Source organism: Nelumbo lutea, chromosome 1 (genome assembly GCF_056320005.1).
Source record: "Nelumbo lutea isolate HS-2025 chromosome 1, American lotus-T2T, whole genome shotgun sequence".
Lineage (NCBI taxonomy): Eukaryota > Viridiplantae > Streptophyta > Magnoliopsida > Proteales > Nelumbonaceae > Nelumbo > Nelumbo lutea.
This window is the reverse complement of record NC_142684.1, coordinates 65,016,770-65,034,719: the sequence shown is the minus strand read 5'-3', so window position 1 is coordinate 65,034,719 and position 17,950 is coordinate 65,016,770. Positions and strand designations below refer to the sequence as shown.

General features: G+C 44.7%; 1 pseudogene across 1 annotated transcript; it reads left to right on the top strand.

Moving 5' to 3' along the window:
* Positions 1–1,160: 1,160 nt before the first annotated feature.
* Positions 1,161–4,092, top strand: LOC148874968 (BTB/POZ domain-containing protein At1g55760-like; annotated as a pseudogene). Its single transcript, XR_016104693.1, has 4 exons — positions 1,161–1,276; positions 2,141–2,290; positions 2,670–2,788; positions 3,243–4,092. The product of XR_016104693.1 is annotated as a BTB/POZ domain-containing protein At1g55760-like (transcript).
* Positions 4,093–17,950: the final 13,858 nt, after the last annotated feature.

The following is a 17,950-nucleotide window of genomic DNA, read 5'->3' as shown; positions in this document are numbered from 1 at the left end:
GGGAGAACACTAGATGCATTCTTCTTTATTGATAAGATAGAAGACAAAATGTCAAGATCAAGAGGAAGGGCGTAGTAGAAACAGAGGGAAATTGTGTCGACCATGTTCTAGACAGAGTTCGGGTGGAGCTGATCTATAGTTACATCGAAGTGATTCAACACTTCAACAATGAGAGGGTGTAGTGGAAGGTGGAGCCCAGCCACGAGCTGTTCCCCGAAAATTACAATCTCAGCAGGACCGTGTTCCGAAGGGAAGTCACCCGCAAGAAGGTGGTAAGTGTACTCCTTAGGGAGGTTGTACCGAGCTATCAGGCCCCTAAGACTGTCTACCGTCATCGTAGAAGGACCAAACTTGTCCAGTACTCGACCTCGATTAGAGGTGGATGCCAGGCTACCTGAGGTCCTCCACACCTCATAAGTGGAATGTGCCTCGGAGGCACCTACTTGACCTGAGGTACCCACCTCGGGTTCATCTAAGAGACTATCAGCTGGACCCGAGGCATCCACCTCGGGCTCGTCTAGGAGAGTGTCAGTTGGCGCCGGGGAACCCACCTCGGGCTTGTCTAAGAGGCTGTCGAAGATATGGTCTGACATAGCTATGGACTGAGAAATGGGCTAAAGGAAACTAACTAGGAAATTGAAAAACTGGAAACGAACTGGAAGGAGCTAGAAAGACTCACCAAGGAAACGCAACCGGACTAGGAAAGTCAGACGAACTGAAGAACCCGAGCGGAGGACTTTTTTGCGCGACCTCAAGGCGAATGCTAAAGACTTATGGTAGGGAAAAATGACCCAGGACCCCCACTAATTATAGTCACCATGGTCGGGCATCAACGGTCAAGATCAAGATGATCTGACGGCTCTCAGGAAAACCAACTACGCGACCCCCGAGGTGAAATCGGTTTAGTCCATTTTTTGACGTCCGTAGAGTCTATTAATCGCATGACATCTGCGCGTAAACTATACGCGCCCCGGGTCACCCTTGATCGAGCCGGACAGTGAACCGGTTGATCGACGAGCTGCCTAGCTGGATGCTTGAACTCCTGGCCAAATCCACTCGTCGTACCATGAACTCCCCGTGCTGGGTCAAGACCCCTAGCACGGGGAGTGGGGGGCAATTTATGGAGGGTGATTTGACCTGACCTCTTAATAGGGGGACACATGGACATTACTCGACATAAGTGGCAACTCAGCATGACAGCCTGGCCGCAACTCGGCATGCTGAGCTCACAGGAATCAAGCCTAACAGCTCGGCACGGGCAACAACTCGCTACAAGGTAGTATTCAGGTTGCCCCGAGCTCTCTCCCACTAGGGGAACCCCGAGCTCCCCCCTCAGTGAGGAGCCCCGAGCTCCCCCCAAGTAAGAAGCCTCCGAGCTCCCCCTCAATGAGGAGCCCGAGCTCCCCCTCAAGAAGGGAGCATCCCGATCTAAGATCCCTAAGCAAGGGACATCTCGAACTGAAAACACTTTGGGTAAGCCTGCCAGTAAGCTCCTGCCCAAGCCTAAGTTGCCAATTCAGACTTGTTTCGGACAAAAGCACCTCGGTATGCCAGCAGTAGCTCGATACCAGGTAACTCGATGTATCACCTAACAACCATGCCTGCCAGATCTGGAGACTGCACCCACGTCTCTGGCTAGGCGGCGTCATGTCTGCCAAGCAAAGTGACGTGCCTGCTAGGCTCTGACAAGCGTCCTTTGTCTGGCAGGGCCGTACCCTGCAACGGTTACTTGCTTCCATTACCTCTGGTCTGACAGTAACTGCCGCCTGTCGCAACCGCAACAGAGTATCATTGGCAGTTACTGTGGCCTCAGCAGAGTGTCAGTGGCGATTACGCCAGAATTGATAGGGCATCAATATAAAAAGACCCCGATCTATCTGCACTCTTAGCTCTCTTTGTATTCTCAACAATTTTCTTTGAGTTCTAACTTGATTGTCAAAGTGTTCCCACCAGGCGAGCTCTCCGGGTATCTTTCACTGTCTTCCCCATCTCAGGTACTCCACTGCCAGTTAGGAGTCAAGACACCGCGAGATAGGAGTGAGCGGATCGCGCTACATCATGTACTAAGGATAAACATACTTTTTGTTGAATGTGATCGAATTAGAGTCTAAATACTTCTTTTAATTTTCTGGACTTGAAGGCATTTATCAGTGGAGAAGAATCGGGTGTTGTTCATTATGCTATACCCAGAGATATATATCAAATCTGACGAGAGATAACCCCCCAATTGCGTCCTTCATTATTCAGGTCCTCTGTTCTGTTGGAGATCGAAAAGCGCTGATTCACCCAGGTAAGCTTAGTATCCAACTTTTCTACCTGTATAAAGGATACATAATACTGCATAGTGGCTCACCACATAGTAAATCTGGGTGGTGCTAACTGCTAATGGCAATGATTTTTTTTTCCGTCTGACCTAAGCAAAACAATTTTTGAAGACTGGACATGGTTGATCCATGATTTAATAGATCAACACTTAATCAGAACTCAGAGAGAACTTGAACTTTCAGTCAGCTACTCAACCACCCAATCCCGGTTTCCAAATGCTTTAACATGTCCATAAATTCAGGAAAAACTACACTTGGAATGTTCACGCAGATGTATCTCAAATTCTCAATTTCCTTTTTGAGCTTAAATCTTTTCTTGCTTATTGCATGTTCCTTGGGATGCAGGAATAACAAACAAGCAACTAAAGAATAACGATGATTTCTTTTGGGTGATTGAAACTCCATTAACTGGGAAGTTCATTATCAATGTTGAGTTCCTAGATTTGAAGATATCGTCGCCAAACGTATGATTCCGCCACTCCTATCTTTTTCCATGGTACCATTTATTCCAATTGATTTCTGTTTCAGAGTGCTCAAAAACCCTATTTAGGAGGAAATCTTAATGTCTTGGTCATACAGACTGCAAAATGGAAGGAGGATTATAACCATTTAATGTATCACAGCCTTGCAGAAAGCCTGAAAAAATTATAGCATTACTAGATTTAAGTTGATAGTTTAGATGAACTACAACCTAATAAAGTCTTGGTTCAACCCAGTTAATGGCATCATGCACTCTATGCATCTTTTACATTGCCATGAGATTTTTCTTTAGCTAATGAGTTTCAATACTATATCATAGTGTAACATGAGATATTTTTAACCTATGAATGTTTTGTTACTCGAGTATGCCCTTTGCCCCTGCATTCCTTTCACAGCTTTCTTTGAAACCCAGTTAACAATTTGTCATGTAATATATAGGTTAGTGAACCTTGCTCCATATGGGCTGAAGGGTACAGTCAGAGACAATCTAGTTCAACAGCGCTTTCATGCCTCAGCAGAATGTTATCTGAAAGTATCCATACAAACATTACAATCAATGCCTCCAATGGGAGCATTGGAGCCCACCGTGCTGTGCTGGCAACAAGATCACCTCTGTCTTTTGGAGTATGTTCTAACGTGATCTCAAAGAGAAGGATCTATCAACTATAAACATCACAGATATGTCAATTGAATCTTGTCAGGCATTTCTCAACTACGTATATGGAAAAATCCACTGGGACGAGTTTCTGACTCACAGGCTTGCACTTTTTCAACTAGCTGACAAGTATGACATCTCTGACCTGAAAGAGGCATGCCATGAAAGCCTTCTAGAAGATATTGACACTAAAAATGTGCTTGAGAGATTACAGAATTCACATCTTTATCAATTGCCAAGGCTAAAGAGCAGTTACATGAGGTATCTTGTGGAATTTGGTAAGATATTTGATATTCGAGATCATTTTAATGCCTTCTTACAATGTGCCAATAGGGATCTGGTTGCTGAGATCTTTGATGAGATTCTTGCCACCTGGAAGGGCTTAGAATTCTGCTCAAGGAAAAGTAATGAAGTGTTCATGTTTGTTCTGCATAATTATGTCTCTGCAGATAGGCATCCGGAACAAAATTCTATTTGTTCAGGATTTGCTTCCACTATAGCATTCTTTAGTCGAGGTGGGTTTGATTATGTTATGATGTATATTTCTCCTTAGATGAACCTACTGTAAAAGAAGCATTTTATGCATGGATTTCCTTGTAATAGGTCAAATGTAAATAATTTGATGTATTAATATTATGTGTTCAGTTTTTCAATTCTTTTTTTGCAGATGCTTTACAAACTACAATTCAATGGCTCATACATTAGAAGATTAACTCCAATAAATCTTATATTTTGCAATAAAATGTTGAAAATCTTGCTGATCAGCTGTATAATCTCCTGTGCTATTCTGAGCCATCGATTCATAGCAAGGGGGACCAATCCATTCATCCCAGAATGCATGTTTACAAGATTGGTAAGCTTTCACTGACCTGGGAATCTGAAATTGGAAATTAAAATTACCACTTACAAAGTTGATTTTAAGTTATTAAACATGGCTTTAGCATGGTTTTGATAAATTATATGGTAGAACAAAATTCCAATTCAAATTTCACTTGGTTAACACTTATAAATTGAAAAGAATATGTCAGATATTGGTCTTTTGGCACTTAAGAAAAGATATTCATGCACTCCATGGGCATAAGGAGAATATGAAAAGGCCACTGCATACAAATGCTTGTAGACAGAAAATTAGCCAGTCACCGAACGAAATGATAAAAAGAAATGAAACCCACTGATGGGAAAAAGGTTCAATTTCACTAATCTAGCTTGTCAAGGAGTGACGATCATGAAAGATTTCTAATGGTGTATACAAGAGGGGGTAGAGCAAATGCAATGTAACTCTCTAAATTGAAAGATAGTTTAACAGTAAAATCTGTTTATGTTCTCTCTTTATTCTACCTTAGGGATTTAGAGGCACGCTATGCAGTCATTGTACTCATACACATTCATTTGATTGATAAAGAGCCCCGATCAGCCTGATCCGATCAGGCAGATACCTATCTCATGGATATCCCCAGCCTACCCTTGAAACGATTCAAAGCAAATTTCTACAACAGATGTCATCAGAGTATTTATTGAGTGGTTGCTCAGCATGCTCACAAGGGTATGCGGTATGCCTACTAGATATGGTCTCGTTGATGAAACTTAATGTTTTTGCTATTGATAAAAGTGCTGCTGTTGCATATCAAGTAAGATTTGGTTCCCAAGTGAATCGACTTCCCTCTGCTACATTAAGTCTGATAGACCTTATGTCCAAGGAATAAGCAACATAAGATACAGAAGTAAAACCAATATAAGCTAGCCATGGTAATGAAGAGCAAGGAGACATTGTCAAAGAAAAATGAGATTAGGTCATCAGAGAATAAAAAGAAGAAAAGCATATATTTCAATGAAGTTGCTCATAAGAAAACAAAATTGTATATGTTTATCCTTTAGTGAATGTCAATGTGGAGATAGTGATATGAAGAAGTTCCGGTAGTTGAATCCAAGACAAGTAGTAACCACAAATGTTTGTAACATAAAAAACAACAGCAAGAGTGGTGGCAACAACAAGAAGTCAGAAGAGTCCCACCTCTTATACGTAAGGCAGTTATGGTTGTTCCTTGAATTCTTTGTTGCGACCCACTTCATGAATCTACTCTAAATTAAGTTGAGAAAAACCCAAAGTCAAAATATTCGTAGTGGTTTGTGGTGGAAGCGTATCCATATTTACCTTATGGGTTTGAATCGAATACAAAGAGTTGTGTATTTTGGGGTTTTCTCTCTTGTATATTTTGGTCTTTGTCTTGTGAGAGAAGTTGAGACTTTGGGTGTATTTGGGGTTTAGGATTTTCTATGAGTGAGGTTGTGTGAGCACAACACCGTATTCTTCTCTATTGCTGATTTCATAGTGGATTTCTGCTCCTCCTTCACCCGTGAACGTAGGCTATGAGCCAAACTATGTAAAATTGTGTGTCCTCTCTGCTTATTTCTCTTTATATATGTTTTTCTTTTGTTTGTGGGTGTCATTTGAATATGCATTTATGGGTTTTGTGCAACAATACTAGTATTAGAGCACTATTTTTTGTTTAACACTTTTAATGTCAACAATGAAGGTTGACAAAGCTCTATGCATGTGGCAGCAAGCAGCACTAAAGGGCAAGAACAAGGAAGCATTGCTATTAGAGGGCTTCGACTTTAGGGAGGAACTAGCGAGACAAGACCAACCAGCCGAGGACCTCATTTCAGTTCTCCTAGATGAGGCCGAGCCCTAGAAGATAGTTCGTGTCGGGTCCAACCTTCCCCCAGAGAGCTTACCTGAACTGGTAAGTTTCCTCAAAACTAATGCCGACGTCTTTGCTTGGTCCGCCATTGAAATGCCCCGAATTGACCCTTTGGTCATTACTTACAGGCTAAGTATGGACCCGAGCTCTAGGTAAGTTCGGCAAAAAAAGAGGAACTTTGCACCAGAGCGTTAAAAGGCCATAGGAGAGAAAGTTGGCAAGTTACTTGACGCTGGCTTCATCCGAGAGTTATACTACCCTAACTGGTTGTTGAATGTGGTTTTGGTAAAGAAAGCTAATGGGAAATGGTGAATCTGTATTGATTTCACAGACCTTAATCGAGCATGCCCTAAGGACAATTTTCCTTTACCGAGGATATACCACCTCGTCGACACCACTACAGGGTACGAACTACTTAGTTTCATGGATGCCTTCTCCAGATACAATCAAATCAAGATGCACCTTGAAGATGGGGAGAAGACCTGTTCATCACCATTCACGATACTTACTATTACAAAGTGATGTCCTTCAGCCTCAAGAATGCAGGGGTTACCTACCAATGCCTCGTCTACAAGGTGTTCAAAAATCAGATGGGAAGGAACGTCGAACCCTATGTAAATGATATGGTGGTGAAGAGATTGAACGCTAAACCACACACCTCGGACCTGGCCCAGACCTTCGACATCTTGCGTAGGTTCAACATGAAACTCAACCCCAACAAGTGTGCTTTCGGCGTCACCTCGGGTAAATTTTTGGGTTTCGTCGTCACAAAAAGAGGCATTAAGGCTAATCGGACAAGATATATGCCATACTGGACAGTAAAGAAGACCTAGAGACTCACTAGACGAATAGCTGCTCTCAACCACTTTATGTCGAAGTCGGTTGACCGCTACCTTCCCTTCTTCCACGTTAGCAAAAAGTTGAAGGATTTTTAGTGGATAAAGGAATGTCAGTGCGCCTTTGACGAGATAAAGGTCTACCTCGCCTCACCTCCCCTCCTCGCTCAGCCAACTCCAGTAGAAACCCCATATCTATACCTATCAACTGAGGATGAGGCAGTCAACTCAATTTTGATAAAAGAAGACGAAACGCAGAAGCTGATATACTACATCAGAAAGGTCCTCTACAACGTCGAAACCAGATATCTCGAGGTGGAGAAACTAGCTTTTGCCCTTGTAGTCTCGGCTAGAAAGCTCAGGCCGTATTTTCAAGCTAACACTATAGCGGTTTTGACGAACTAGGCCCTTCGGGCTGTCCTCACCAAGCCTGAGACCTCGGGGCACTTGACCAAGTGGGCCATTGAGTTGTTTGAATTTGACATACAGTACAAGCTGAGGCTAGACCTGTTCATGGGCCGGGAAGCCCGATGGCCCAACTTGTACCCCGGTCGGGCTTGGTCATGTAATTAGACCCGCGGGCCTGACCTCGGGCCTAACACAGTAAGCCCAACTGTGTTTCAGGCCGGGCTCGGGATTTGTCAAAAAAGCACAACCCGAGCCCCGACCCGACCCAATTCAGCTTTATATATTTTGTAAAATACACAATGTGTATTATATATATTATATAGAATATATAAATAATATAATATTTATTGAAATATATATTTATAATTTAATATATACAGTTTTATTTTTTTCTTTATAATTTCTCTCTCTCACTCTCTATTCAACCACTTTAGCAGTAGTAACAGCACGGGCTAAATTTTGGGTTCGGGCTTAGGCCCGGGCTACGGGCTTTTTATGAGGGCCGGGCTCAGGTTTGGGCCTTAGAAAAATCTATTAATATAGAGTGAAAGCCCGGCCTGGTCTGACCCATGAACAGGTCTAGTTGAGGCCCGCCATCAAAGCACAAGCCCTAACAGACTTCATAGCGGAATGCACCTTCAACTGAGCCCTTCACTTAGCCCCCGAAGATGCTGAAGGGGACTGCCCAACTGAAGAGGCTCACTCCAAACTCTTGGTTAATAGTTCATCCAATGCCAAAGGAAGCGGATCGGGTCTCATCCTTATCACCCCAGACAATGCAGTCATAGAGTATGCGTTAAGGTTCATCTTTCTGGCATACAACAATGAAGCCGAGTACGGGGCCCTCCTCGCAAGATTGTAGCTTGCTAGGGAGCTTGGCTCCCTACACATCGAAGCCTTTAGCGACTCACAACTGGTGGTGAACCAAGTCAATGGTGAGTACAAGACCAGAGAACAAAGCATGTCCAAGTACCTCACCAAAGTTCAAGAGCTATCCTGCTACTTCCAGTGCTTCTCCTTGCAACAAGTCCTGCGAGCCGAGAACACTAGAGTCGATGCCCTTTCTAAGTTGGCCAGCACTTCGGATGTAGCCCTTGGCCGCACTGTCCGCATGGATAAGCTACCTTGGCCCTCTATAGAAGAAGCCCAAGTACTTCCAGTAGAGGTCGAATCATAATGGATGCACCCCATCATCGACTTCCTACTGATAGAATGACTACCCGACAATAGGAATGAAGTTAGGAGACTTCGACGTCAGGTAGCCCACTACACACTGATGGAAGGAAAGTTGTATAGAAGATCCTTCATCTTACCTTACCTCCGATGCCTTCTTCAGGAGGAGGGCGAGTACGTGCTCTGAGAAATTCACGAAGGCATCTGCGGTAACCACCTTTGCGGCTAAGCCCTAGCCCAAAAAACACTAAGGTAGGGGTACTTCTGGCCGACCCTCCACAAAGACACAACTGAGCTGGTATGGAAGTGTGACCAATGCCAGAGACATGCCAACGTATGCCATCAATCGGCCACAACCCTCTCGGCTCTCAGCAGCCCCTGGCCCTTCGCCAAATAGGGGATGGACCTCCTTGGCCCCTTTCCTCAAGCAATAGGGGGCAGGAAATACCTCATCATCGCTGTAGACTACTTCACCAAGTTAGTAAAAGCCGAACCCTTGGCTACAATCACAACTTTAGCAATCCAAAGCTTCTTTTGGAAGAACACTATTTGCCACTTCGGCCTCCCCCGCATGTTGGTTACTGACAACGGAAAGCAATTTGATGACACTAGGTTTCGGGAATGGTGCGCCTCCCTTGGCATCAAGCAGTAGTACACCTCGATAGGTTGTCCCTAGACAAATGGCCTAGTCGAGGTCACCAATAGAACCATAGGTGGACTGAAGATCAGATTAGACCGAACCAAAGGCCTATGGGCTGATGAGCTAAGCAATGTCCTCTTGGCATACCGAACCACACCTCGGACAACCATAGGAGAGACCCCGTTCGGCCTGACCTACGGTATAGAAGCAATTACCCCAACAGAAATCGGCCAACTGATGCTCTAAATTGAAGCATACAACAAAGCTGAGAATAGTGAAGCACTTAGAGAAAACCTAGACCTATTGGAAGAAGCCTGAGAGCAAGCACAAGTAAGGGTGGCTACCTATCAACAACGGGTGGCCCGCTACTACAACTCGAGGGTAAAAGAGAGGCATTACAAAGAGGGAGACCTCGTCCTTAGGAAAGTTATGGTCCCTGAGCCAGGTGTGGGTAAACTTGGTCCTAACTAGGAAGGCCCCTACAGAATCAGGCAAGTCATCGACCCCGACACCTTTCGTCTCGAACAGTTAGATGGAAGGCCCATCCCTCGGACTTGGAACTCGGAGAACCTTTGGATGTATTACCAGTAAATGCAAAATTTGATGAATGAAATGCAAAGTTCCTCTTTGGCTCAATGTTTAGCGTGTGTTCTCACTAAGTCCATAGGACCCCTCGGCTTCACGACTAGCCGAAGCGCGCAGCCTCTCCCAAGGACTATGCACTCAAGCTGGACCATCGCCAGGCATATAGCCAGCAGTGAACACCCTAACTTAACGCCTCGTCAAACTAAAATACATCAGGACGGATGAAGCATTGCACGCCTCGCTACTTGCCTTACCGGTGGACAACCTCCTAGTCATATAAACTTAGCATGATTAAATAGATAGCAACCTTGACCAACTCGGTGGTTCACCTCAGACCAAGACCCCGACCTCCCCGAAGCGTCGCCCCAGCCTCGTCAAAGTAACCACTTAGGAAAGAGATTGGCTAGGCGAGCTACATCTTGGCCTCGACCTCCCTCCCATGCTTCAGCAGACCACCTTGGCCTTGCCTAAGTAAACACTTGGGAGAAACAAGCTAGGCAAGTTGCACCTTGGTTGCACACCTTTGGCTCGGCCTCAACCCCCTCAACAATCTAAAGCAAGCCATTACGAGCCTTTTTTTTTTTTTGAATTGTGATCTTTTCTTTGGGAGGGGTTGAGACCTCTCAGTAAAAAATATATATATATATATAAAAGAGACAAAAAGAGAGAACATATCGTACAAAAAATGCTTGTATTTTTCATTCCATTCAGTTTGAGTATTTACAAAAAACTCACAACCTCGGAGCCGAGCACATTTACATCATAAAAAGAAAACAATAAGAACCTCACTACGCTTCGCCGCCAGCCAAGGGGAGGGCAGAGTCATCAGTAGCCTGAGTCTCTCCGGGGGAGTCAGGATTCACCTTCAGCCCCTCAACGTCAAAATCGGGCATCACCTGGAGGAGGGCCTTCTTGGTGTCCTCGATGCCATCTAGGTACGATGTAGAGGCATACTTCGTGAGGGCCTGTTGGTATTCGAGCGACTTCTTAAAGGCCTCCACCGCCTAGGTCACCCGCCACTCAGCCTCTGTGATGATGCTATCAAGGCGAACCCTCTCCTTTAGCTCCTACACGAGACGGGCCCGTGTTTCCTTCAGGTCGGCCTCCAGCTTTTTTTGGAGCAGTGTCCCAGTTGCTCGTCCTTGTGGGCCTTCTTGAACGTGTCTCGATTCTCCTCAGCAGTCGCTCGTCCTTGTGGGCATTCTTGAACATGTCCCACTTCTCCTCAGCAGTCGCAATAGCTGCCTGAAGCTTCTCCTTCTCCTTCTCGAGCCTGCACAGGTGCCCCAAAGTAAGGCTTATCCGGTCTCCCAGACCGACAAAATGGAGATAGGCCTGCAACAAAAGTCATTAGTAAGGACTACAACAAAGATAGAACCAAAAGACGAAGTATGAGGACAAAAGCTTACCTCGACCAAATGGTAAAGCCCCTTGTCGTGGACAAATTGTGGCTCACTCTGCATCATCTTGAAGCGATCCCTCAAGAAGATCACCCCTCACCAGGGACTACCCGACCCCTTCTTCAGTAATGGAGTCCCCCTCGCGAACCGACCACCGGGGGTGAAAGATTTTGGAGGACTGTTCAGCTCCTCCGATGAGCTCCTATGCTAACGTGGGAATGGATGAAGGCCCCGTGGTATACCTCTTGGTGGGAGGCTTCTTCGTCACGGCGTCCCCAGTAGGACACTCACCATGGGTCGCCTTCTTCGGTGGCTGCTCTCTTAGGGCATCCTCAACAGGCCTCTTCATACCCGCCTCAACCACCTTGGTGGGCTTCTTGGCCCCCTCGATCGGCCTCTTCCCCTTGTCCCCTCGGCCTGTGGAGACTTGTTGAGTGGCCCCCTTGGCGGGGACTTGTTGCTAAGCGGTCCCCTTGGTGGGGACTGATGCCCACTCTTCTCTTGCAGGCACGACCTTGGCAGGTCTTCTTGGCATCTGCCCTCCTCCTTTCTTGCTCGCCTGGGCCTTCTGCTTGGCGGAACACTCTCCAACAACTTTTTGGCTTCCATTGGCACCTTTGCAAAAGGAAGACAATGAATCAGTACGACCAAACAAAGACGAGGGGAATGTGTAAAAAAGTTATGAAATCTCTCATACCGAGGGGGCAAGGCTGAGCCCCGAGCACACCAAGGGAAGATCCTCCTCCACCAAAGGCTTGGCTTTGACCGTCCCCAACACAATTAGGTGAGCCACGACAACAGCCTCCTTGTCCCGAAGTGAAGGGGACACTTCTCGACTGTCGTACAGGCCTCTCCCCACTTCGACCTGAATGACCAACCTTCAGGGCAAGAGATGAAAAGGAATTTGCCCTTCTAGTTGTGGATTGACGTGGGGTTATCGACAGGTCTCCTCCTCTGTGGCTGAAGATAGTGCATGCTGGCCTCGAGAGAGTGATTCCTCGGTATAAACATGGCACGGAATATCTTCGGAGTTAACTCTACATCTCGAAGCCGAGCCAACACCCACATAGCTACGAGGGTCCTAATGGAATTGTGGACGAGCTGACCGATCGTGATGCCATACCACTCCAACAGCTCAAAGATTAAAGGATGAAGAGGGAACCTAAGGTCGAACTCTAAAAAGTGCTGGTATATACAAATTTCCCTCACTTCAGGGGTCCACGGCTAGTCGCCGAAGTCAGGAACCCTAAGCTGGTAGGACTGAGGTATGTGAAACCTCCTAGCTAGGGCTTTCACTTGGTCCATGTCCAGAGTGCTATCAAACTCCAAACGTGGAAGATCAGCTATGGCCACTCTTCGGGCAGTGCTTTCAACCATCGTCCCTAGGATGGGCTCCAGGATCTGCTCCCCCTCGGCTTGGGGGGACCCTCTGCCTCCCTTGGCATCACGGATGTAGTGCTCTCACAGGGAGGGTCATCGTCTCGACGGCTGCCCTCGGCAGCCCTGGAGGCTACCCTCTCCCTCAGCACTATCACTTTTCGCTGAAGGGGGACAACAACTAGTGGACCTAAGGGAGAAAAGGGGGTAAGAGTCTGAGGAGAGCTCCCTTCCAAACCATTCGGAAGTTCATAGCACTTAGGGCCAGAATCAGAGAAAGACATGGTTTGAAGAATTACCTAGAGACAGAGAGGAAAAGGAGGAAGATGAGATGTGTTTGAGAGCAGAGTTCACTTGATAGCAAGGGCGCCTAGAGACAAATGACCAAGAAAAATTGCCACTAAGGCCCCTATTTATAGAAGAATGAACGACTCAGATCCTGCTGGATCGAACGGTCATGAGGCCTTCGCCTTCGCTGACCATCCGTGGTGTGATACTAGGTACCCAGCCTTGGGGAAATGAAACAACGCCTAGTGAACCGGTGCCCAGCCTCGGGAAGGCAAAATGATGTTGAGTGAACCGATGGGCCCATTTGCTGCAACCAACGGTCTGAGTGCACAAAAGGCAAGGCTCGACACGACCCCAGACCATCACCGTGTGATTACAAGGCAAGGCTCGGCTTAGCTGGGCCCCCACCACCTTGGGCTCCCTAGAAGAAGCCGAGGCATCCACAACTTCACCTCTCTTCCACAAATTGAAATCAGATCGGAGCAAAAGCGAGACGAAGGCGACGCCATTGCAGGGTACACTCCACTGAACAAGCCCGATGGCACCTACCAATATCGACACTCCGTTTGGCCAAAGTCGAGGCCCCTTTTGAACCCCTACCTCAGCCTTGGAAGTGGGGGGCAAGTTATGTAGGCACATTCGGCTAGCCTGTACAAGGCTGATATGTGTTGAATAGGGGGCGCTGGCATAGGCTCACCATGAGCATGCTCGTGGTTACCTAACGCGGACCAAGCGGACCCAATCACAGGGCGCCGTATGGTTCTGCCAGAGCATCTTGCTAGGCCCTCGTACGGCTTGCATCTGGACCATTTGAACCCAACTACCCCCTGGCAGCTCCAACTATAAATACAAGGCACCCCCCACAAGATAGGGGATTCAAAACCTTTGTGATCTCTAGTGCTCTCTCCTTTAAGGACCTAGCGCTATCTGAAACCTCGTTTGGACCCCTCGGCTCTAGACTCGTTTCTTACCTTTGTGCACTTACTAACTTGATTGTCAGAGTCCTCGCCTCGGGTTTGTTAGACATTTTTTTATGCCCTTAGCTTCAATCCAATTTGATGTACTTTTGACATTTAGTGTAAATAAACAAAGTACATGTTTGATTCATGTTGTTTGGTATATTTTTGTGTAAGACCCTAAAACTGGACATCTATAGAGACTAGTGTTAGTTTTAAATGTTCACAGCCATTGGATAAGTCTGGGGAGATTTATCCTGCCAAGGCTGATACTGATGTGCCACCAAGTGTTGGGATGGCTTGTCTCGACCATCAGGGTAAGACCCAAGGCACATGCAGTATGGGATTGCTTGAACCCTTAAACTGGACCAGATTTCCAATATTGCCCTAGACCTTGGAGACAAATGGGCAAAACTGAAAAATTACACCTGACCCCTGGACTCAATTATGACACTTCACTAGGTGTCGGATCGAGCTATCTTTGATATGTCAATTAGTGAGATCCTTAGTGGGGGTCAAAACCTGGACATGTTGGGGCAGTCTGAGAATTCATATGGGTGAGTGATCATAGTGACAGGATCAGCCCCTTTGTCGAACAATGGTAATGATTGGGAATGCACTCTCTCTGATGGAAACCTAACTGCCGGCAGTTGATTTCAATCGTTGGAATTTTGTTTTATAAATTAATATATATATATATATATATATATATATATATATATATATATATATATATATATATATATATATATATATATATATATAAATGTATGTATACGGTTTCAAAAAGATTTGCAAAAGGTTTTAATTCCCGGGATCCATGTGAGTAGAGAGTGCGGCATTGTTCCTTGCAGTTGAGGGAGAGGTCTTCTCTTGTCGGGCAGTGCTTGATCATTAAGGGCTAAGAGGTTAAGTGTAAGACCATTTAGGATAATACCTGATGGGCTAATCTTGCACCTGCCCACAGTCCCTAGGTTTTTATAAGATGGCTTGGCCCAGGGACCACTTAATGTAAGTGTTGGGCCCATAGGGTCCTTGTGATGGGCTCAAGGGGGTCACTAAGTTTTTTTTTTTTTCAGTAAATTCGGCTAGGCCTTGTAATAAAGGCTGGGTCGAACCCATATGGCTGGTGTGTAGATCAATGCTTGGGTCCCACTTCATACAAAAAAGACCAACTAGGCAGCAGATTGGAAACTAGTTAAACACTGAACACTTAATGGGCCAAAAGCCCATTACGAGCTGGGCTGATATGATCACCCATCTATGGGGCGAATCTGAGATTAATGTTAATAAAAAGGATTGGGCTTTTGACCTTATCCACTCTGGGAAACCAAATTCAAATCAAATTTGAATCTGGTAACCTCCTGATAAGATCAGGAGTAAACTAACTTAATCTGCAAATAGGATTAAGATTATCCCCTGTCCAAATATTGATTTGGATTGGGATAACTCCTAATTGGGGAGGATTTCTTAATCAAGAAGAAAGGAGGAGAAAGCTAATTCGAATATACCAGAATTCGAACCAAGTTTTTTTTCAAGAGAGAAGAAATTCTTCTGCAACAGAGATCAGATCTCAAAACTGCAGAGAGAAGAAAAGTTGTTCAACCATCTTCGTCCCGGGAGTTTTTTTTTTCTCCAGCTGCCGCCAACCCCTCTTGCAAGATTCGATCTTTGTGGGAGAAAGAAGTCAAGAAATCAGTTTTTGACATCAGTCTTGCAAAAAAGACTGAAAAAGATTCAGTGTTCAGTGTTTCCAGTGGGTTCTTGCGAAGGATCCAGTGTGTAGGACGAACCCTGTTTGTTCCGTTCCATCAACAGCTGTGGCATCTTCAACAGGAGCGGATCTTGGCATCTTCTTTGGGTGTGAACACCAACTTTGGGAGATATTGTTTCTCCGGATTAGGTATAATCATTCATGTTCCCTTTTCGTTCAGATCTGGTTTGATTATGGTTCAAGTATAATCCTTGAATATTGTATTCTAAATCTAGGGAATATGATTAACAATTGGGAGATGTATAAATTTTTTTTTGAAATTCGCCCACCCATTCCGCACCCTTTATGGCGTCCATTAGATTGATCCTACCATTCTTTCAGGGTTATCACCCAAAGCCTCTGACACCCTTTCCCTTGTAGATTCACTATTTTGGGAACCGCATCTTGTCCTTCCTCGGACACCCTTCTCACTACCAGCCCTAAGCTTCTGCAGTATCCGAAGGAACGGTTTGCCTCAACCCCCACTCCTCGGCCTTAGTTTATCTCCTTTAAACCTTTAAAGCCTTCGACCTTCCTTCAAAACTTTAGAGCAAATTTACTTTGCTGCCCTCGGCCTAACCGAGCATCAAGAAAAGGGTGTAGAAGACACCCTTCAAAGTTAAAAAAAAAAATTATATTATCTAAAAATATGTAATTAAATACATAGGTATCCATACTTTTTATTAACTCGGCTAATAAAAAGTGGCATTTCTAGTCTTTTTTTTTTTTTCTCTATTTTCACAAACTCTGGTGAAGCATCATTTTTGTTTCCCCGCTGCAAGAGAATCATCAATTCATCGATATCAAACAACCGATGGATCCAAATTTGTTCTCCTCTGCTAATTAATCTTGTCCTAAAAAAGTGGCATATTATTATCGTCGGTGGTCTTCCTGTGATCCCGAGGCATCTCCGTTGAATCCCTCCTGCAGTTTCCATTCGTGATATCTGCAAACCTCAAACCCTACTGTGAAGTCTTCTGTCCAGAATCCATATGATTGGATGGTACGAGGGAGTGGTATCAAATGAGCTTGAGGCAGATCGATGCATGGTTCCACTGATTGGGTTTGGCTTAAACATGCAAGATAATTAATTATCTATCAGCGGATGGTTAAGTGGTAGCAAATCACACTCTTTTCTTTTGTGAGGAGTTGGGAACTGGTTTGAGTGGCTGTATCATCCATCACCTGATGATCGAGCATGTAATTAATGGGTTTCATCATTCATGGAAGGAAAACAGAAAGAAGGAAACCCAACCCGAAACTGCTGACATCTTTACTCCTCCAATAGTCCAACCCCTCATATTCTGCTCTGCCATTAGCTTCGATTATTATATTATTATTTTTATTTCATGCATTCTCTTTGATCTGGCTTCAGCTGTAGTATTTAAGTGCTGTGCCATCATCACGGCTATTCGTTTAGCCATCATCAGTAGTATCATCAGTCACGTATCAGATCTGATGCTGAACAGGTGATCTTGATCATTCTGGAGAGCAGAACAGAGACGAAATCGACGATTAAGAGCCATCATTAGTAATATTTTTGCATCTATACCAGTATTTTTTGCTGTTTTTTTTTTTTGTTCATAACCTATTAGATGATGTTGTCTGTAACTTTGTATCTCAAATTCTCAACTCAACCCAGTTTTTATTTTATGGTTGGACAAATGGATTGATAAGCTAAACTGAAATGAAGACCCTGCAACTCTGAAAGTGAAACAAAGCAAGAAAAAAAAGAAAAAAAAACGAATAGAGAGTGCGTGCGTGTGATGTGAGAGGGGATGGGTGAGAAAAAGATTTTTAGGGTTGAGGATTTGAAAGATAAACCCAACATATGGCAGAAGATTCCCACGAAAAGGGTGGACTTTGAGCATGTCAAATCACGGATTTAATGCGAGGGGGGGGGGGGGGTAAAATTACAAAAGGAACCAGCTTTACCTTTTTCCTTTTTCCCTCATCTCACTAGCTCTCGCTCTCGTCCTTTGTTTGGTGCTTCTCGATTCCATTAACTTCTTTTCTCTTTTTTCCGATACCGTGCGGAAAATTTTCCGATACTGTACAGAAAAAGATTGAAGGAGGAAGGGATTCCTTTGCAGTTTGTGAGATGTTTTTGATTACCACACGTTACTAGGATCTCTCGCACTATCTTTTAGCAGCATGGATATTAAATAAAAGGAAAGAAAAGCTAAAAAGGAAGAGCCTCGATTAAAGCAGTCCCATAACCCAGATCCCTAGAAGGCTAGAAAAAAAAGAAATTATCAAAACTTTTTAGACCATTTATTGAATTAATGAAGTATATACAGGAAGAGAGATTTATCATTTAATCATTGTGTTTGTGTGTATTAACTTTAGAAATTAGAAAAGAAAAAGGAAAAG